The sequence below is a fragment of the Bombus flavifrons genome, chromosome 6, assembly GCF_040668555.2.
Source record: "Bombus flavifrons isolate JBK064 chromosome 6, iyBomFlav1_principal, whole genome shotgun sequence".
Classification (NCBI taxonomy): Eukaryota; Metazoa; Arthropoda; class Insecta; order Hymenoptera; family Apidae; genus Bombus; species Bombus flavifrons.
In genome coordinates this window covers 4929744-4947370 of record NC_138447.1, presented here as the reverse complement: position 1 = coordinate 4947370, position 17627 = coordinate 4929744, and the positions used below count along the sequence as shown (strand labels likewise).

Below are 17627 nucleotides of genomic sequence, written 5' to 3'. Positions count from 1 at the left end.
GTACTTTTAAAATATTCCTGCTTGCTCTCTGCTCGACGAATAAAACATGCTGCCGCGCCGGTACGTTTGACGTGGTCGGACTCCATCCACCAGGAGCGGAGCAGACCGAAATTTTTGAAGGTTTTTAGCGAAGAATGTGTTCCATCGCATGCAATCTTCACTTATGCATTCGACCATCGCGTCGTGGCAGATGCATCCTTGGCATGCCTACCTCCACATGCCTACGTATCCCTACTACATTTATATGTATAAATTGAAACTTATGTGTGTGTGAACTTAACACGTCTATATACGTACGTGTAAAGGGAACATAGCCGGGTCATAGGTAGCCTAGAACTGTGCTCCAAATTCGGGGCAAATCGGTGATTCAATTACGGCGGAATGTGAACGAAAAGCCCGGTGTGATTTATCGTGATACTTTGCGAAATCCAGTCTCAGCTGTCTCAAATAGCGACACGACGGAAATGATAGAAATCTTTTATGTAATCGGAAAATTGGAACGGAAGATGCCGCTCGATTTTTTACGCTGTATTAGTTCCAGAAGCTCTATATTTTAACAGGCACATGCTTATGTAACAACGTATATTCCAATTCTAACTTTTATTATTTTGTCTGAAATAAGATTAACGAATTCGTACGTCGAGCGATCTTTCCAAAATTCAAATCAAATATTTACACAAAATGTTCGAGATGAAAGAGTCTAAGAGACTCTATGGGTTCGTACCGCTTGCTCACAGGTAGAGAGAAGCAAAATATGCTTAACCAACGTAGAACCTAAAATCAATACTTGCTAGTATAAAATGTAATTTTACATCACCTCTTAGGGATATACGTTGGACACAAACAATGTAATCAAACTACCACGATGAATGAAAATTGTGTACGAACATCGAACAATTTGATTCGTGATTTACACATGCGAATATCGTATTCTTATTAAAGGATGGTGTATCAAACATCTCCCTTGAAAAAAGATATGTATAAAGTTTCGTATCTTACTATAATTTTTCGTTGATTTCGACACGATCATCGTCGCTCGTATGATATAATATCGTTATCGTTCGTACGTGCTTTACATCTTTTCAATTAATATCTTTTTCCAATATCTTCTTTTATCTCTATTTAACGCATCGTTAAGAGACAGAGGAGGAAAGAATTGATTTTTCCGTCTATGTTGGTTAATCATTCGTTGCCCCTCTCGGCAAGCGGTACATGTTCATAAACTTCCTTACTTACCCCCCTATTTTTCAACACCGTATATATAAAATTCGTACTTAAAAATACAAAACAACGCGTGCATCAAAAACACCGCGAAGATCCGCGAAATCGATGATGCATTAACGCGAAATTGATCTGCCTGCATGGTTAATTAAGTATACATATATTTTGCTCGTAACACGTGTTAACGGTGGAGAAAAATTAATTGAACAGCATAAAGGTATATTTTATATACACAGAACGAACTCTTTGCAATATAAACTAACACTGCGATGCTTTATCACCCTGTATGCAGGGAACAAGCAATTACGTATATCGCGATCGCGATCGTATGTTTAGGGCGCAAAAAAGTGGAACAAAGTAAAATACGTTAGATCGTAACAGTTGCGAATCAATAGTTTTACCAAAGTAAAAATCGTCAGTGCCATTCTCATCGGACGTTCAATGGGAATAGATAGAACGGTAAGGAACATTACGAGGTCTTTCAAGGATCTCTAGAGGTCCCCTTGGTAAAGAATGTCGATCATCTCTCCTTGCTATGCGAAAAGTTCATATTCAAAGCTGAACTTAATCACGAAAGATTACGTTGTCCCAATTTCGGTCGACGTCGTCGTGTGCCCGAGAGATTCTTTCCTCGATGTGCTACTCATATCCAAAAAGCGTCGTTTCCTCGCGAATGTTGAACAATTGCTAAAACTATACCAGGAGTGCGTTGCAGAGGAAAAAAGGTTTAGGCTATCTGACCTTTGCGGAATTTTCCTCAATCGTAACAGCATCCGCACCAGCCGATGATTCTGTCAAATCTCGTCTCGGTGGTATCTTTGACGAAAACATAGCTTTTCCCGGTCGAATAATAAACGAGTTCGAGTCGAGCATCTCGTCGAAAGGAAAGCTTACTCGTTAGGGACTTGCTGTCTTTGCAGTCACGATAAGATTTACAACATCGGCAAGAATCACCCGTTATGGCCATCGAGCTTATTAGTCGAATCGTCGTTAAGACGTGCACCAACAACCTATGAATCGTAAACGAATCTGCCTGAATCGGTCAGGATCGGAGATACCGAACCGGTGACGAGCGTGGTTCACCTTCCTATAAACATCCATTCATCCGTTCAATAAAACCAATAAATCCAATTAAGACTGGAGATGCGCGAGCGTCGAAAAGATGTCCGTTGTAGAAATATATTGTTGTATATTAAATCTTCTTGCCGGTAGAATAGCTTTGATTGATTCGCGTCGGAGGTTCGTTTCCTAGTAGTAGCCGAAGGAAATGGTAGAACATAGCGGACCGCACGAGCGTGAGCGAGCGATCGAAGGCCGAAGCACGGCAAGCGGCGCGGCAGCAAGGAGCGAGGACTCACCCCCTCCCGCACGAGCATTTCTTCGTAGTCGACTTTTTCTTACCTGGGATCGTCCTGGAAGCGCAGTAAACAGAGCAATCGGACGAACGAACAAACGGAGAGAGGAAAAGCGGCACGGAGTGCGAGCGCGTTCGAAGCACGACCGACGAAAACAAGGATCCCGGCGACCGTCTTCGATGTATCCCTTGCTGTTTTTGCCTCGTTGGGTTAACGTCGCGACCAAAGAAAAAAAAAAGAAAAAAAAAGAATAATGAAAAAAGAAAGGGAAAGAAAAGGGACGGATACGAAAAGAGACGAAAAAGGGTGATGGGTGACAAGAAGGGAGAGGCGTTGCGACTTGCCTGCCCCGGTTCCCTGGCTACCGTCGTTCGATCCGATGATACGTATCTCTCGACGGGTCGTGCGTGTGTATACGCATACTCCTCTGCTCATTGTATACGTGTCTGCTTGTCGAGAGTATACACACGTGCAGCGTGTACATAAGAACGCGTATACTCGGGCAAAGAAATGCGGTCTTGTAGCAGGGCGCAAGTATACATACATTGCGTACAAGTACATCGGTAGATAGATATACATACTTACATATTAGATACATACTGTATTTGGTTCATTTTGCTCGGAAACAGTCCACTCGTTCGCTTGGTTGGCACGCTACGCCGAGAGGCGTAGCCTTCTCGAAGGTTAGATGCGTCTGATAATGTGATCCATGTCGTATCTTGGAAGTAGCTAGGCGAATAGAGTGACGGAGAAGGATGTAAGAAAAGAAATAGAAAAAGGAAAATCAGAAGATGAAGGCGGGAATGAAACGGGATGAGACAGAATGGAACGGAACGGAATGGAACGGGACGGGACAGGACGGGACGGGACAGCAGAGGACGGAACGGAACGGAACAAATCGGAACGAAACGAAACGAAAGGGAGCAGAGTTGTACGAAGAGGGGGCGAGAGGGTGAGAGAAAAAGAGTTGGTAAGGTATGTATGTATATAGCGTTGCTCGCGATGGAGTAGGTAGGTATGTACGGTCGGCAAAGTCCGCTCAGGCGCTCAGTCGGCACGGATAGAATGGCGGGTGTGGTACGTGACTATGCGCGATAGAAGGAGAAGGTCGAAAGAAAGGATAAAGGGGTGGGAGAGCGAAGAGATGGGTGAGTCAGAGAGAAGAGAGAGTAGTAGGAGGGTAGCTAGTGGAAGGAAGAAGCAGCGGAGGGAAGGTTGGGTGAGCAAGAAGAGCTACCGGAGAGCCACGAGAGGATGCGTTGGTTCCGTTATCGACCTGCAGCAGGGCGTGTCTCTCTCCCTTCTTCTCACTCGCGCGTCCACCTCGATACTTTTGTCCTTGTTGCTCATTCGCTCCTTTACCATTGGCCCGTCGCCGCTACGTCGATGTTTGTCGGTGTTACGGCAGCGCTCGCGGCGCTTCGCCTCTTCCGTCTTCGTCATCGGCCGGCAGCCAGCCACGGAGTCGCGGCAACTCGGCTAGAACCTAGAACCAAGCGCGAAGCGACCGCGAACCGACTCAGAACGGTTATGAGTCTTCGAGCACCCTTCGATCCAATCCCGGCTTTTATATCGTCCACGTTTCTCTCGACTCTTCGAACGCTCCACGCTTAGCTCGGGTCCTTAGTTATTGCCATTATTATTATTTGCACCTTCGCGCGCGTACACAGCACGCTGTGAGAACACCCTCGCCACGCTTTCTCCTCTCTCCTCTCCTATATTATATATACGATGATCGACCCAGCCGGCCTCGTTGCACACGGACAGAATGGGACAGCGCCAGGAGGGCAAGGGGGGATGACTCTCTCTCGAAGCTGCTGGCTTGTAACGAGTTAACGAGTTTAAAGAAATGACTCACTGCCTGCCTGTCTACCGTACAAAGGATAATAAGATGGAACGTGTGACGAATAATCGCTCGTTAGAAGCGGAACGATATGGTCGCGCGCATTCTTTGCTACGGCATCGTAGATCGATGACGAACGCCGGTACACGCACGCGGTCGTCCACGAGCAACCAAAGAACACGTCGCGTCGATTCGATAGACGCGAATGCGTGTTCATGCTCTCTGCGTGTTTTGTCTAACGTTCCGTTGCACTCTCGTCTCATTTCTCCTTCTTTTTTCTGCTTTTCTCCTCTCTTTTTCACCCGATCCACCCTTTGCTCCCTTTCGACTCTTCTTTTTTTGCCCCCTTTTTGTTTCTTTATTTTGCTCGCCGTTTATTCTTATTGCTCGTTTTCCCGTTTTAATAATGGGCGTCTCGTTGTGCTTTTAATGCGAGACATTCGAGTCCGACGTATTAACGCGTGTGCGGTACCATTCGAATGAGTTCGTCATTTTTAATTTCAGTCCCGTTCCCGATCTATCGGAACCGCGCCCGTTCTTTCTCTCTCTCTCTCTTTCTCTCTCTCTATCTCTCTCTCTCTCTCTTCTTGCCCCCCTCTCTCTACCGAGAGACTCGTAAACTTTTATCGAAATTATTACAATTATTATCGCGAGCTTGTTGCGCGGTCCCTGTTGCAACGGGTATGCAGAGTGGTTTTTGCAAATGGCGTAATAACGAAGATAACGAGCAAAAACAGAAATGGCGAGCAGTTCGAGAAATTACGAACAATTAAGTTGCAACGTCGTTATAATTTCGATCGTTCCTTTCCTTCCTTTAAATGTCCATCGTGGAACTAGCATTCCCGTACATTTCGGGCTGTTTACAATACGAGATCGCGAGATCATCTAAAGCTGACAGCGGTCATAGTTGTGAAGACGTAATACGTTTAAATTTTGTCTCGTTGCTCGGTGACAAAGCTTCTCGCGTACTATGCTACGAGTGAAATGTCGCAAGACACGTAATTATTTTACGTACGTACGTTAATCTTCAGAGATATTTCTAAAAGGCAGACCCAATCGATTATCTGACAAACCTAACCAAGATAATTTAACGAAATTTGCTGTGAAAATTCCGTTTTAGAGGATATCGAGGCCAACCAGCTATTTCAGCTCGGATAACGGCAAAAAAACCTATTGGTATTTTATTCATTTTATTCTTGGAGGGCTGTTTCATAATGTTTTTCACTGAAACGTGTAACCTCGAACGTTCCGGAATGAAGGAAAGGAGAGAAAGACAGGCAAAACGGTGTGCATATTTCTCACGTTCACAATGTAATGAAACGCCTTCTAACTTTCTACGCGAGCTATATGTCTAAACTATTACGGAAATAGATAAAACAGAACTAACAAATCCGCTCGTGGTATCGCTAAAGGATTTCGCGCGTTTACACCAAAATCGTATATCACTGGTACGTCGTCGCCGAATTAAACTCATTTTTAAAAGCTTCCATCGAGAATACCATTGCTCGAGTTTTCTCTTTAGTATCGAGGTTAAAGTTTTACGCACAACGTTGCCGTAAACTTTTCTTCCACGCCAATAATATACATAGCAGGGTTATTGGTTTTTCTTCTTTTTTTAAACTTTCCAAATAGACAAAAGTTAATCGCAGTTCGCTTCGTTACAATTACATTTATAACGGCTTTCACGAATAAGTATCTACCTTTCCGAGTATCTGTATCATACATTAAGAATATTTTGAAGGTTACTATATTTCGTCGTATAATACGCTGATGTCACGTCGCGTCATATGTCGTGAGATTTAGCTGATATGTCACGAGCTATACTTCGCATCGTTCTTTCTGTAACCTAATGAATGTTGTATTTCATTCCAACAATAGAGAATCGAACTTGGAAGATACTCAAGTTTGTTTTATATTACGCGTCTAATTCTGCATCACTATACTTTGATATATCTACCGAGAAACGAGTAAACATAGTTTCGAAGTGGTCGAGTCTGAGGTCGATTAGTTGTTCCCATCGAAACGAGTCAAAAATTAAGAACTAAAATTGACGATACTTTGCCGAAAAACTGCGATGATAGTAGCACGAAAGATTTCTAACGCTTTGTTACTTGACGATCAAATGCGCAAGCGAGGAAATAAAGCGTAAATGCATCTGAATCGGAGCAACAAAGAATAAAAAAGAAAAGATCACAGCGATGACATCTGAAAGTGAGAAATTGATCGATAAAATCACGTACACTCGAATAGGATAGAAATATCAGCGTGTCGAGCGGAAAAAGGCTCGGCGGTCACTTTAATACGACGTCCAGGAGGTTGACGAGACTGAGATAAATACCATATCACCGTTTCTATGGCACGAGAAAAATTGCCACGAAATTGCCCGTATGTTCCCCTAAAAATCGTTGTCTCGTAGCGAACTACACGTCCTTGTGGATTCTCCTCGTTCGTTGGTTCGTTTGTTGGATGCATCTACAGAGTCCTCCTCGTTTCCTCGTAATTACCGTGCCTCGCATACCAGCGTACGGCAGCGGCACGGCGTTTCTGGGGCGCGCACCAATGCGACACCGGAGACAAGAGTGGAACAATCGTGGAAAGAGACGGCGGGGCTAATCGATAAGTACGGTCCCAAACCGAAACTGACATTGAGAAAAGTGCTGATGTCGCTTGGTCATATTCGCTTATACACCAATCGATGAATAATTATTATCAAATAAATTCTAACAGGAAATTATATATCTTTTTGCGGAATCGGTTTTAATCGTAGCATCTTTTTTCCTTTTTATCTGCAAATATCTTTTATTCCTACAGTAGCGTTGTTTTATATTTCGAACTCGCACAGTTTTTCATTAAAACTGAAAAGTATTATAGAAACAAATTGTCAAAGGACGGTTGCTATTGAAAATTATATTGCTTAGATATACGTTTCATAGTTCTTCGGTTAAAATTTTCCAATCTTTTTCACAAATTTATGCATTATCAGAAAGGCATTAACTGACAGCGATTCTCTTCAGCTATTCTTTTCCATTTCGGTTGGTTTATTTGGTTGATTTTTTTAATATAACCAAACTCAAACGGGAATTAATGCAAGGAATGTTAATATTAATGATCCCATAGTCTCTCTCCCTCTCTCTCTCTCTCTCTCTCAATTTCGCATCATACATGGTTTCAGTTGAACAACATTCCTATTGGAATACAAATATCCATGTATCTTCCTTTGAATTGGATAATTTCAACGGGAATAGTTAGAATGCTGTATGTTACTTTTTCCATCCTCGTTCCATACGTATGATTTTGATTCGAATACGAAAACAATTATACGTATATTATAACTGACCTAAATAAGAACTATTAATAAAAAGAATTTCAACGATTTCATCTTGTCGAAGACCATTCGTTTTATCCATTTTTGAGATCGTAATAAATTGACAAGCAGTAGAACAGAATATGAATGAACAACGTCTCGTCGATTATCTCTTTTTGCGGGATATAACGTAAATATTTATTTAAAATAATTAAAATAACTTTGCCGCGTTCTTGCTTTTTCCTCTTTTATTCAGTGCGTAATTCTCGATGAAATCTCAAAGAAATGCTGAACCTGACTCAAATCGAAGCTAATGACGAGAAGAACACCGATATCAACGGTTCTACAGCGTCGTGGACAGTGCCATAAACTTTAACGTATTTTCTTCCGATTGCAAGGGAAACGAGAACTAGTATTCGTTAAATAAATACTTCCATAGAGAATTACTTTTTACAATAGCCTTGTTTCTTTACGGTTCGTGACTATTTAATGGCGATTAATCAAAAAGATGTAATAAATGATAAAAGTTAACATAAAAAAAATGATCATTGCTTTACCATATTTGATATTTTCAAGTTTTACCGTGTTTTATTGATAAGCACGTTAAGATTCAACGTCAGCTATTCGTACTTTTTATTCCAAATTATACACGCGTATTTCGATGTTGGATATATCGACATGCGTGTAAATAACTGTTTTAAAAAGTCGATAATTTTAGACGGTACTTATGTAGCTATACATGTAGCGTTTCTTTTTCTGGACGCCCAAGTTATTTTCCTTTCTGTATGGTAAAAACTAAATATAATATCAAATTGACGACCGAAAATGTAGTGATGAGTGTAATTCACGGTATCATTGGTAGATAAGTTTTTAATACAACGATAAATTGACGAGTTAAATTGGTATACAAAGGAACAAATGTTCCGTTTAATATGCAAATGCTGCGATATATTCGATCTTTTCTTTCGTGTTTTTCTGTTTCATATGTAGAATTTTAATCGAAAATAGCAAAGAATATTTCAGCGTATAATGAAAGTTATATGATACAACGTAAGAAACGACGTAATTGATTATTCTGTTTAAGTGTTATATTATGTAATGGTACACTATATCTCACATTAGTAATATATACATTATATATGGTAAAGCTTGAAAAGAGTAAGAAAGGTAAGATTTCATCAATATTTACATACTACATCATATGGCATTATTTTTTGTTTAATTAAACACCATTTCCTGCTTTTTCCGAACAACGAATAACACGCGGTATAATGCGCGTTAATCGCTAAATAAATAAAATTCCAATATCGTACAATTTCAATTAAAGTATCTAATATCGTAGCGAGCAAATTGTATTTAATTTATGACATACTATCTGTATAAACAAATTGCCATCATTTTTTATGAAACATTCGATTGAACGAAAGATGTACGTGTGTACAAGTTAGATCAAATAAAGTGTTACAAGCTGTCTTTTAGGAAATCACGGTACAAACAGTTCTTTTTGTAAATTAGCTCATATCCTACTTATGTTGTTTGATTCTTATATCAAAATTTAATCAGAGCGATACAAAGCGAAACAAGATACGTTCAAACGTATCATTTACAAAACTAAAAATCGAAATCGCGAGGAAGACTTGCATCACGCGTTTGAAAGAAAGCAGCTTATAACATTTTATTTGGTCCATCCTATGAAGGGTAAATAAAAGGAATGTTCATAGTAAAGAAAATCGGTCATAAGACCTGATGACCGTTCAATTTTAAATATCAAAATTCTTCTCGCAATGCGCCGTAAATACGACACGACTACAAATTTAATTCGAATCGTTCGAATAATTGGATGGGTTCAGAGTTTCTCCAGAGCGAATCTTTATTACAAATGCAGTCTATTTAACGTGGCGCGTGCAAATGAGATACATACACATACATAGATGACACCGCTTACGAAACTCTAGATTAGTGTAGCTCGTTCGTAATTCCTTATTAATCTCAGTGTATATAACTTGTCTGACGCGGTTGTCTTTTGGTATTAGCGCTTCCTTTGAATTTTCATAGCTAGAATTTCGATCATAAAGCGATCGACACAAGCGAGAAAATATTCCATTCGAGTCGCAGCTCCGGTTTAAAACGGTGCAGCCGATTCGGTTCTTTGAAACATTTCATCGGTTTCACCGGTGGAAGCCCGACGGTGCTACTCTGCCAATTTTTCATCTCCTCTCTCCTATTCGATTATAATATCTATTTCTCCGTAGGTTCGACCCGTAGGCTCGTCATCCGCTGCCGGAATTTATAGGGTGGTTAAAATTTATCATGGTAATTGTATCGACCATGATATCGTTTGTAATTTTCATTCTGCCTGAATACCGGAATTAAAATATGTTGAAAAGGGTGGAATAAGCCCTAGGGAAATGTTGGCTATTACGGACGGATGTCGATACGTGATTCGGCAACTCGGTAATCTCTGGGAATTCGCATGCTCTAACTTTATGCTCCGATAAAAAAGATCATTATCGGATATGTTTTAAAGAAACGATGTTTAACAGCAACGTTAATACATAAAAGGAAAAAAATCACATGCAGATAAAAGGATCGCTAGCAGTAGATAGAATGCAAATTTCGTAGCATTCGGCCGATCGGAAAGTTAGCTAAATATAATATAAATATAAATTGTAATATTTATAATCCTTCGATTACGAGAAGCGTGACGCGACGTGGGTAATAGAGACTGCGTGGGCATCAGTATCGGTTCACTTATACGAACGTATAGATGCTATCTATTGAATCCTGTGAATAGCACGGTTACATCGTCGTAAAGCGTGAACCGGTCTCTGTTTCTTAAACGTGTACCTATATATCCATGGCTATCGATATTCTCTTGCTTTCTCTCTCTCTCTCTCTCTCTCTCTCTCTCTCTCTCTCTCTCTGGAATTGCTTCCATGTATTCGCCTTCCTCGTCCATAGCGCTTCTCGAAAGGTCCAAAAGAGCGGATAACGACGTGTGTTATCCGCGTCTGAGCAGTGATTTCTCAGCAAAGAATATGAGCATAGTGGAGAGGATGATAAAGCAGATTTCTTTTCTTCGAACGTAGAACACGATCTGAATAATGGACGCCACGTGGGTGTCTAAACTGAATCGGTCCACGTATGCTGACGCGAATGTGTATGAATGCGAATGACCACATATGTATACGTACAGACACTTACGTGGCCATTAAATTGGTCTTCCAAAAAGCGTTCGACGTTGTCGTAAAGAACGAACCGGTCTCTCCCTATCGATACTTATCTACGCGTGCACTTGCGAGTCTACGTATTGTGCACTTGCGCGTACGTGTACGTAAACGCAAGTACCTACTCTGCCCTTTTGGCTTTTCCCTTTCTTCTCTTTTATTTTCCTATTTCTTCGTTGGCCTTCGTTCTCGTTTCTATTTGTTCGAGCGAAACGAAGCGAAGCAAATCAACAATTCATCAAGCGGACCGCGTGCTGCGGTGGAAATTGCGAAAAACAATCGAGAACATTATAAGCTTCGCCGCTTATGAAATCTCGTAATAACTCGATAATTCTCGTGGGATCTATGAATAAAATCGCGTCTATTCCAGGCACCGAACAATTTTCTATTCCCCTTTTCCTCTTCTCATTGTTCGATTCCCGGTTACGAGGATTTTTTCAAACCGCAGCACGTAGAGCAGCAGTTTTGTTTTTATCCGGCAATTACATACCTGTTTAATAGGGGCGGGGAAGTGCAGCAGTGCTTTTATTTTTCGTGCGCAGACTAGAGTTTAGCATACACACAGGCAATCTGCACGTGGAGTATACGAACACAGGTGAAGGAGGAGCGGTAGCTGGAAAAAAAAAGTAGAGTGGTGTAAGTATTTCTCACGTTCTGCCGTGCGATGAACCGTCTTCTAGCTTTCTACGCTCGTTGCATGCGTAAATTGCGCGATCCGCTCGCGATGCAAAAATACACAGCTGAAAAGCGCGGCGAGACTTATTCTTGTCGCGATGCGCACAGCACTTCGATATCGATAGAAATGCGCGTGCTCGTCTCGACTGTTTTCATGGTCTTTTCGCCGCGTGCACGCGCGTGCCTGTCCCAGCGTTTGGCGAATAATCACGGGGACACGCGAAAATCCACTCGACCGCGCTTTCAAAAAATAACAACTGCAATGCCAACGAAAGCTCTTCGTTAATGACATTCGCATGTTCAAGTAATACTTTCGATTCGAAAAAAAAAAGAAAAAAAATGGGAAAAAGAAGAAAAAAGAATTACGATGCGAATTACAACGTCGTTAATTGCGTCTCGACACCTTGGATATTCTATTCTTTCATGATTCCACATTAAGGTCCTTTAATTCGTCTATATTTTCTATTTTCGGCTATACCATAATGTTCTTCCCTACCGTGCTATCTTTCTTTTAGACACTTTAAAACTGTTCAAATAGAACGCGTTCGATACGCCAAGTATCTATAAATATCTCTTACAATCGTTAAAATCGTTAAAATAATAAAAACTATAAATATGAATATCGATACAGGGTTATTCGTTCCCAGAGTCTTCTATCTTTTTGCGTGCCTAACCCTAACCTAACCCCAACCTAACCCCAAACTAATAACAGCATTGTTCTAACAAGTAGATATCGTCCATAGATTTATAGCAATATTTTTAATGAGATTGCTACTTTACGGTACCTTCAAGACACAAACAGTTAACGAGGGTAAAATATATTTGCGTAGCTTGCTGGGTAAATGCGTTACGCGATTATTTTTCTCGATAGAGAGAGAGTAAGAGAGAGAGAGAGAGAGAGAGAGAGAGAGAGAGAGAGAGTCGCGGTTTGTCACTCAAAATGTTTCGCGTATTTCCCACGTCCGGAAGGGAACAATGAACCAACTTCCAACTTTCTATACCCCGTGTACGTGCCGGTTACAAACAAAAGGAGCAAGAAAATGAATTCACCGGTACATAATGTAATACGTATCTTATAATTAATTCCAAGGCTCCGGCCAGGAAACGATCCGCCATAACGTTGCTTTGCTACTAATGTTTCCGATAAGATTCGCAAGAGTACCAAGTACGTATCATGCACGATTCTAATCTCTTCGTATTTCCATACATTTTTTCCAGCTCGTCAAAATTATATTAACATATTCATTTGCGAATGAATTTCGTATATCTTAACCACGGTGCTGCAGCGTCGTTACTTATTTTAGAACGATACGTCGCATATGCATATGTATACAGGGTGTTTTCTGCGATACGGTGTGCACGATCCTCTAAGCACTCCCGATAATGTAACAAAAAGGATGTTTCAAGCAAAAATTGATCTGTTTTGAATCAGCTACAAATTGCGACGCTTAAAATAGATAAGAAGTGCTTCTCTCTTTAAAAAAGAAATCAGCGTCACCTTGACTTTTTCACAACGAGTTTAACTATCTAACTTGACTGCGACCTTCGAATGACCTTCAGCTGAGAAATCTTGAATGAAAGTACAAACGTTATCGTAAACATCTGATCTAACGCCCTATTAAACGAAATTTTAACGCGTTAATGTTTCTATGAATCAGTAAATTCACAAAAATACAACTCATCGTGTCGTTTAAAAAAAAACAAGGCGACCTTGATATTTTGTAGAAACAAGCACATTTTAACGACCTTACGCGTAGCAAATCAGTAGCTGATTCAGAACTGATCAACTTCTGTTTGTGCTACAAGATCGTGTACAATTGTACAAATGTACAATTTCGTTGAACACCTTCTATATACGCGTCTTTTTCCATATTTTTTTATACACTCTTAAATGCTTTGTTAAAAAGTTATAAAGTTAAAAAAAGATGAAATGATAACGGACTGTTTTCTTCGTGCGATACCACACAGGAATAGATTGTCAGTTCGTATTATGATTCCATTTCAAAATGTTGCCCTTTATTATGAATATGCTGGACTAGCATCCGCAAAATACAGAAAACAGAATCTATCGCGTTACTAATTTCTTATTCGTTTTCCTTAATTGCAGCAAATACGTCACGAATCTTTTGCATTAATTCTTGATAAACTTTCTCTTTTACAGTTCCCCACAAGTAAAAATCCACTGACGTGATATCTGGTGATCTTCTTGGGGCTCTCTGCAAGCAATTGATTCTGCCCCACTTATCCATCGTTCAAGGTAACAATGATCGTCTAACCATTGCCGAACTGGTTGACCAAATCAACGATCTCAACAAGTAAAACATCGGAGTTTGTGCGAACGTATCAAATAGATATCGGCAATGTGTTCTTGCGCAGTGTCGACGAAACATCAATCCGTTATCATTTCGTATTTTTGTTATAACATTTTAATAATGCATTTTACAACCTATGTTTGTATGACGTCTTTTCCATAGTGTTCATTATACAATAGAATATGTTTGTAAGGTACTGCGGAGAAACATTGAGACACCCTGTGTATCATTTTACATTTTCCTCTATAGTATGGCGAATATATATCAATGACAAAGTGACTGTGGAAGGATACATTTTTTCATGGAAAATAAGAGAAAACTTACTTTTAGATGTTGACTTGTAGCGAAATATATAGCAACATATTACGTTGAATTAATATTTGCAACACGTTCACGGATGTATTAATTACGATCTCTTATTAAATAAATTACGTGGAAAGCGTAACAAAGCGACGGATAGTGTGTACATACTTTGAACATCCATATTACATAATAATATTTTCAGCTATAAATAATTCATCATTCATTCATTCAAATCACTCAAACCGTTGAAATCGTTGAGAACTATTAATTATTAGCGAGAAATGTTCATTTCGATGCTATTTGTTGCATCATTGACAACTCTATTCGAACGATTTTTGAAAAATTATTCCCATATCATTTCTCACTGTACCTGACATCTAAGGTACACTTGATTCGTACGTGTTGACAATGAGTTAAATTAAACAGTTAAACGAAATAAAAATGGGAATTTTGATACCGTGTAAGAATAAAAACTGGGGATAATTAGTCCGTTTAAAAAGAAGATTTGACCAGGAATTTAACGAAAAAGGGGGAAAGAATGTATGAACGTTCTCTTACTCGAAACCGAAATTTTGACTAGGCAAAGCCATAGACTTGGAAATGAAATAACGAGAAAGGACATAAAGAAGAACATAGGGAAGAATGGGACTTTCGTCCCATTTTCAAAAGTGGAAAGAAAGAAAGAGAAGCGTTCGCAGTGGAAGATGGAGCGTATGCAAAGTTGTCGCGTTGCATCAAATTCAAATTGGAGACGACCTAATGCGATAGTTTAGCTGTACGTCGGGAAACCTGAGACTCGTTACGCGAAGCGTATTCGTTTGGCGCGGTGCGGCGTGGCGGACGAACGAGTTTATCTCTCGATCATTCCGCTCGAAATGCCCGAGCGGGTGTGGTACCGGCCGTATTCATTGGGATCGGTCAGCTAGCCGGTTGTAACGGAGCTATAAGATCTGCTGTTCCGTTTCGTTGCTTTGCATTGCGTACTCTCTCTTCCATCCGCCGTACATCGGCGTGCACCAGCGTGCACGGACTTCACCTCGGCTGGACAAGTGTGCGATCCTAGAAGGATAACGCGCATATACGACTTGCTGGACCATTTGTAGAGCCATGAGAAAGACGATGGACGCTTATACATATTAATAGTGTATGTATTACTCATACCGTGAACCATCCTCTCGCAGATACATCTTTTCCACATTCCCTTTCCTTCCCTTTATTTATTTCGTCGAACACATCTTTCTTTTCTCTTTACATCGTGCTATGATTTCGATATTTTCGCGACGGGTGCCCGCCGCAAATATACATATTTCACATGGAATACCGATGACGTGCTGCTTTGTGCACGTGTTTTCGGTCGTTCCATTGGTTATGGGAGAAAAGACGAACGGTTGGCCGAAAATATAAATCGTGAAACGACAACTTTCAATTCTGCTTTGATATTCTCCGTTGGTTTCTAGTTTTCTATCTTCTTATCGACTCTTCTTGCCTTGTGATACAGTTGGCCGATGTAACGAACGCCCAAATAATCATCCGTGTACCATTACTTTTATTTACTATTCTTTGATAAGTATCGAAGTATTAAAGCAACGAATGGCTCGTGTAAATAACAATTAAAAGAATCCTAAGGTAGAGGTTGAGGTAAGCTTGAGATTTAAATGACATACACGCTGATGTTCTTAAAATGTTTAACGCTTTTAATGTTATGGCGCGAATGCCAAGTACCAAATACGCTTGCAAACAATGTTAGTTTTTAATAAACTATATGTGCGTATACATATTACCATGTCAGGAATAGGTAAACAAAAATTGCGGTTCGTTCTTTTGTAGACCGGTAGTAGCAAAGAAGACTGTTTTAATCTTTTACATTTGCATATATTTTTCAGAAGACAAAAGACGTATTTAAATATTAGAATAATTTGTTAAAAATTGATCAAGTACTTGCTCGCTGTAATTGTAATAACGAAAAATAATTCGAATAACACGAATGAGACAATTTGTCATGCGTAATGGACAACTATTTCTCGAACAAATCGTTAAATTATTCTGCGATTAAAGTAACATTATCGAATAAAAAGTGAATAAATATCTATCCAAAATTACTCTCGTATCATATTTGCTTTTGATAATTCCCCATATTTTTCTATTACAAAATTATTCTAGTTTAACGTGACGATACCAATATTGACGTAGAAACGAACAAAAATAAATATTTTTCTTAATTAAGAATTGCGTGAAACTTTGAATATGTATATATATATATGTATATGTATATGAGAGGGAGAGAGAGAGAGAGAGAGCAATTTTTTAACGTCTCTTTTAGCGTTCGCCAGAAACATAAAACGAAATAATCGAGAATAGTACTGTTTTGGAATATTTCTTTGTGACGCGACTATAATTTAGTTTCTGAACAGGTTTAAACGGTACAAAAAGGGAAACCATAATACAGTATTGATATCTCTTATTAAAAATATAGAATGCATAAAGGTTTACGTTCCCAAATGATCGGTAAAATGGGATGCGATATCGGTGACCGACCGATATTTGACCCCGATATAGTACGTTTCAATTTGTGTAGCTATAAAGGTAGAAATGGTTATCGACGTTATCGCATTCTCGTTGTTGCAAGCTTGGCGTAAAAAGGAGGAGCACTTCGATTGTACGTGTATTCCTTCGTTTCGAAATTACGCGCGGTATAATGTCGATCACGTTGATAGTACGAGCCAAACGTCCTCCTCTGAATCGACAATTTTCTTCGATATCTATTTGCCACGAGCCAAAGAAAATAATCATCAATGTTAATTATTTGTCTACCTATGTAAACATAAAGAAAGTGAATATTATGTAAAGAACGGTTTGTGTACAGGGGGAGAAATAATCTTGGAAAAACACGCCCTGCATACGAAGGAAAAGTACAATATGGATCTGAAAGTGGTGCTTGAGGTTGTATCGACGAAGGCTCTTTTAAATGGAGCACAGGTCAGCGCACATGAAACACCGGATTTGTAATTCATATATACCTCATTTATCGAACCCTGTCTTTACGTAATACGAACCAACTGACTTTATTAAAACCTCTAATGCTCCGTCAGTATTTGGCAGAAATGAGATTTTAATTTTGCAATAGTATCGTGAAAAAGCAGCAATTCATATATAGCGAAATTAATTTTTGTATTTCCTTTAATTACTTTTAATGTGTCTCATTCTCTCTCTCTCTCTCTCTCTCTTTCTCTCCCCCTCTCTCTTTTTTATCTGTAAGAGTTCTTTTAATTTTATTTAATTTGATGGACATTGTATTATTTCTCGTAATATACGGTAGTAATTTAACGGAATGTAGGAAATTTTACGTTTTGTAAATATAAATACTATCGATTAGATGTATTTAATCAA

The 17627-nt window shown here is 39.6% G+C and overlaps 1 long non-coding RNA gene across 1 annotated transcript; it reads left to right on the top strand.

Moving 5' to 3' along the window:
* Window positions 1-211: 211 nt before the first annotated feature.
* On the top strand, window positions 212-15823 carry LOC138180511 (uncharacterized). Its single transcript, XR_011173323.1, has 3 exons — window positions 212-3724; window positions 13787-13882; window positions 14821-15823. It is a non-coding gene; the product is annotated as an uncharacterized LOC138180511 (long non-coding RNA).
* Window positions 15824-17627: the final 1804 nt, after the last annotated feature.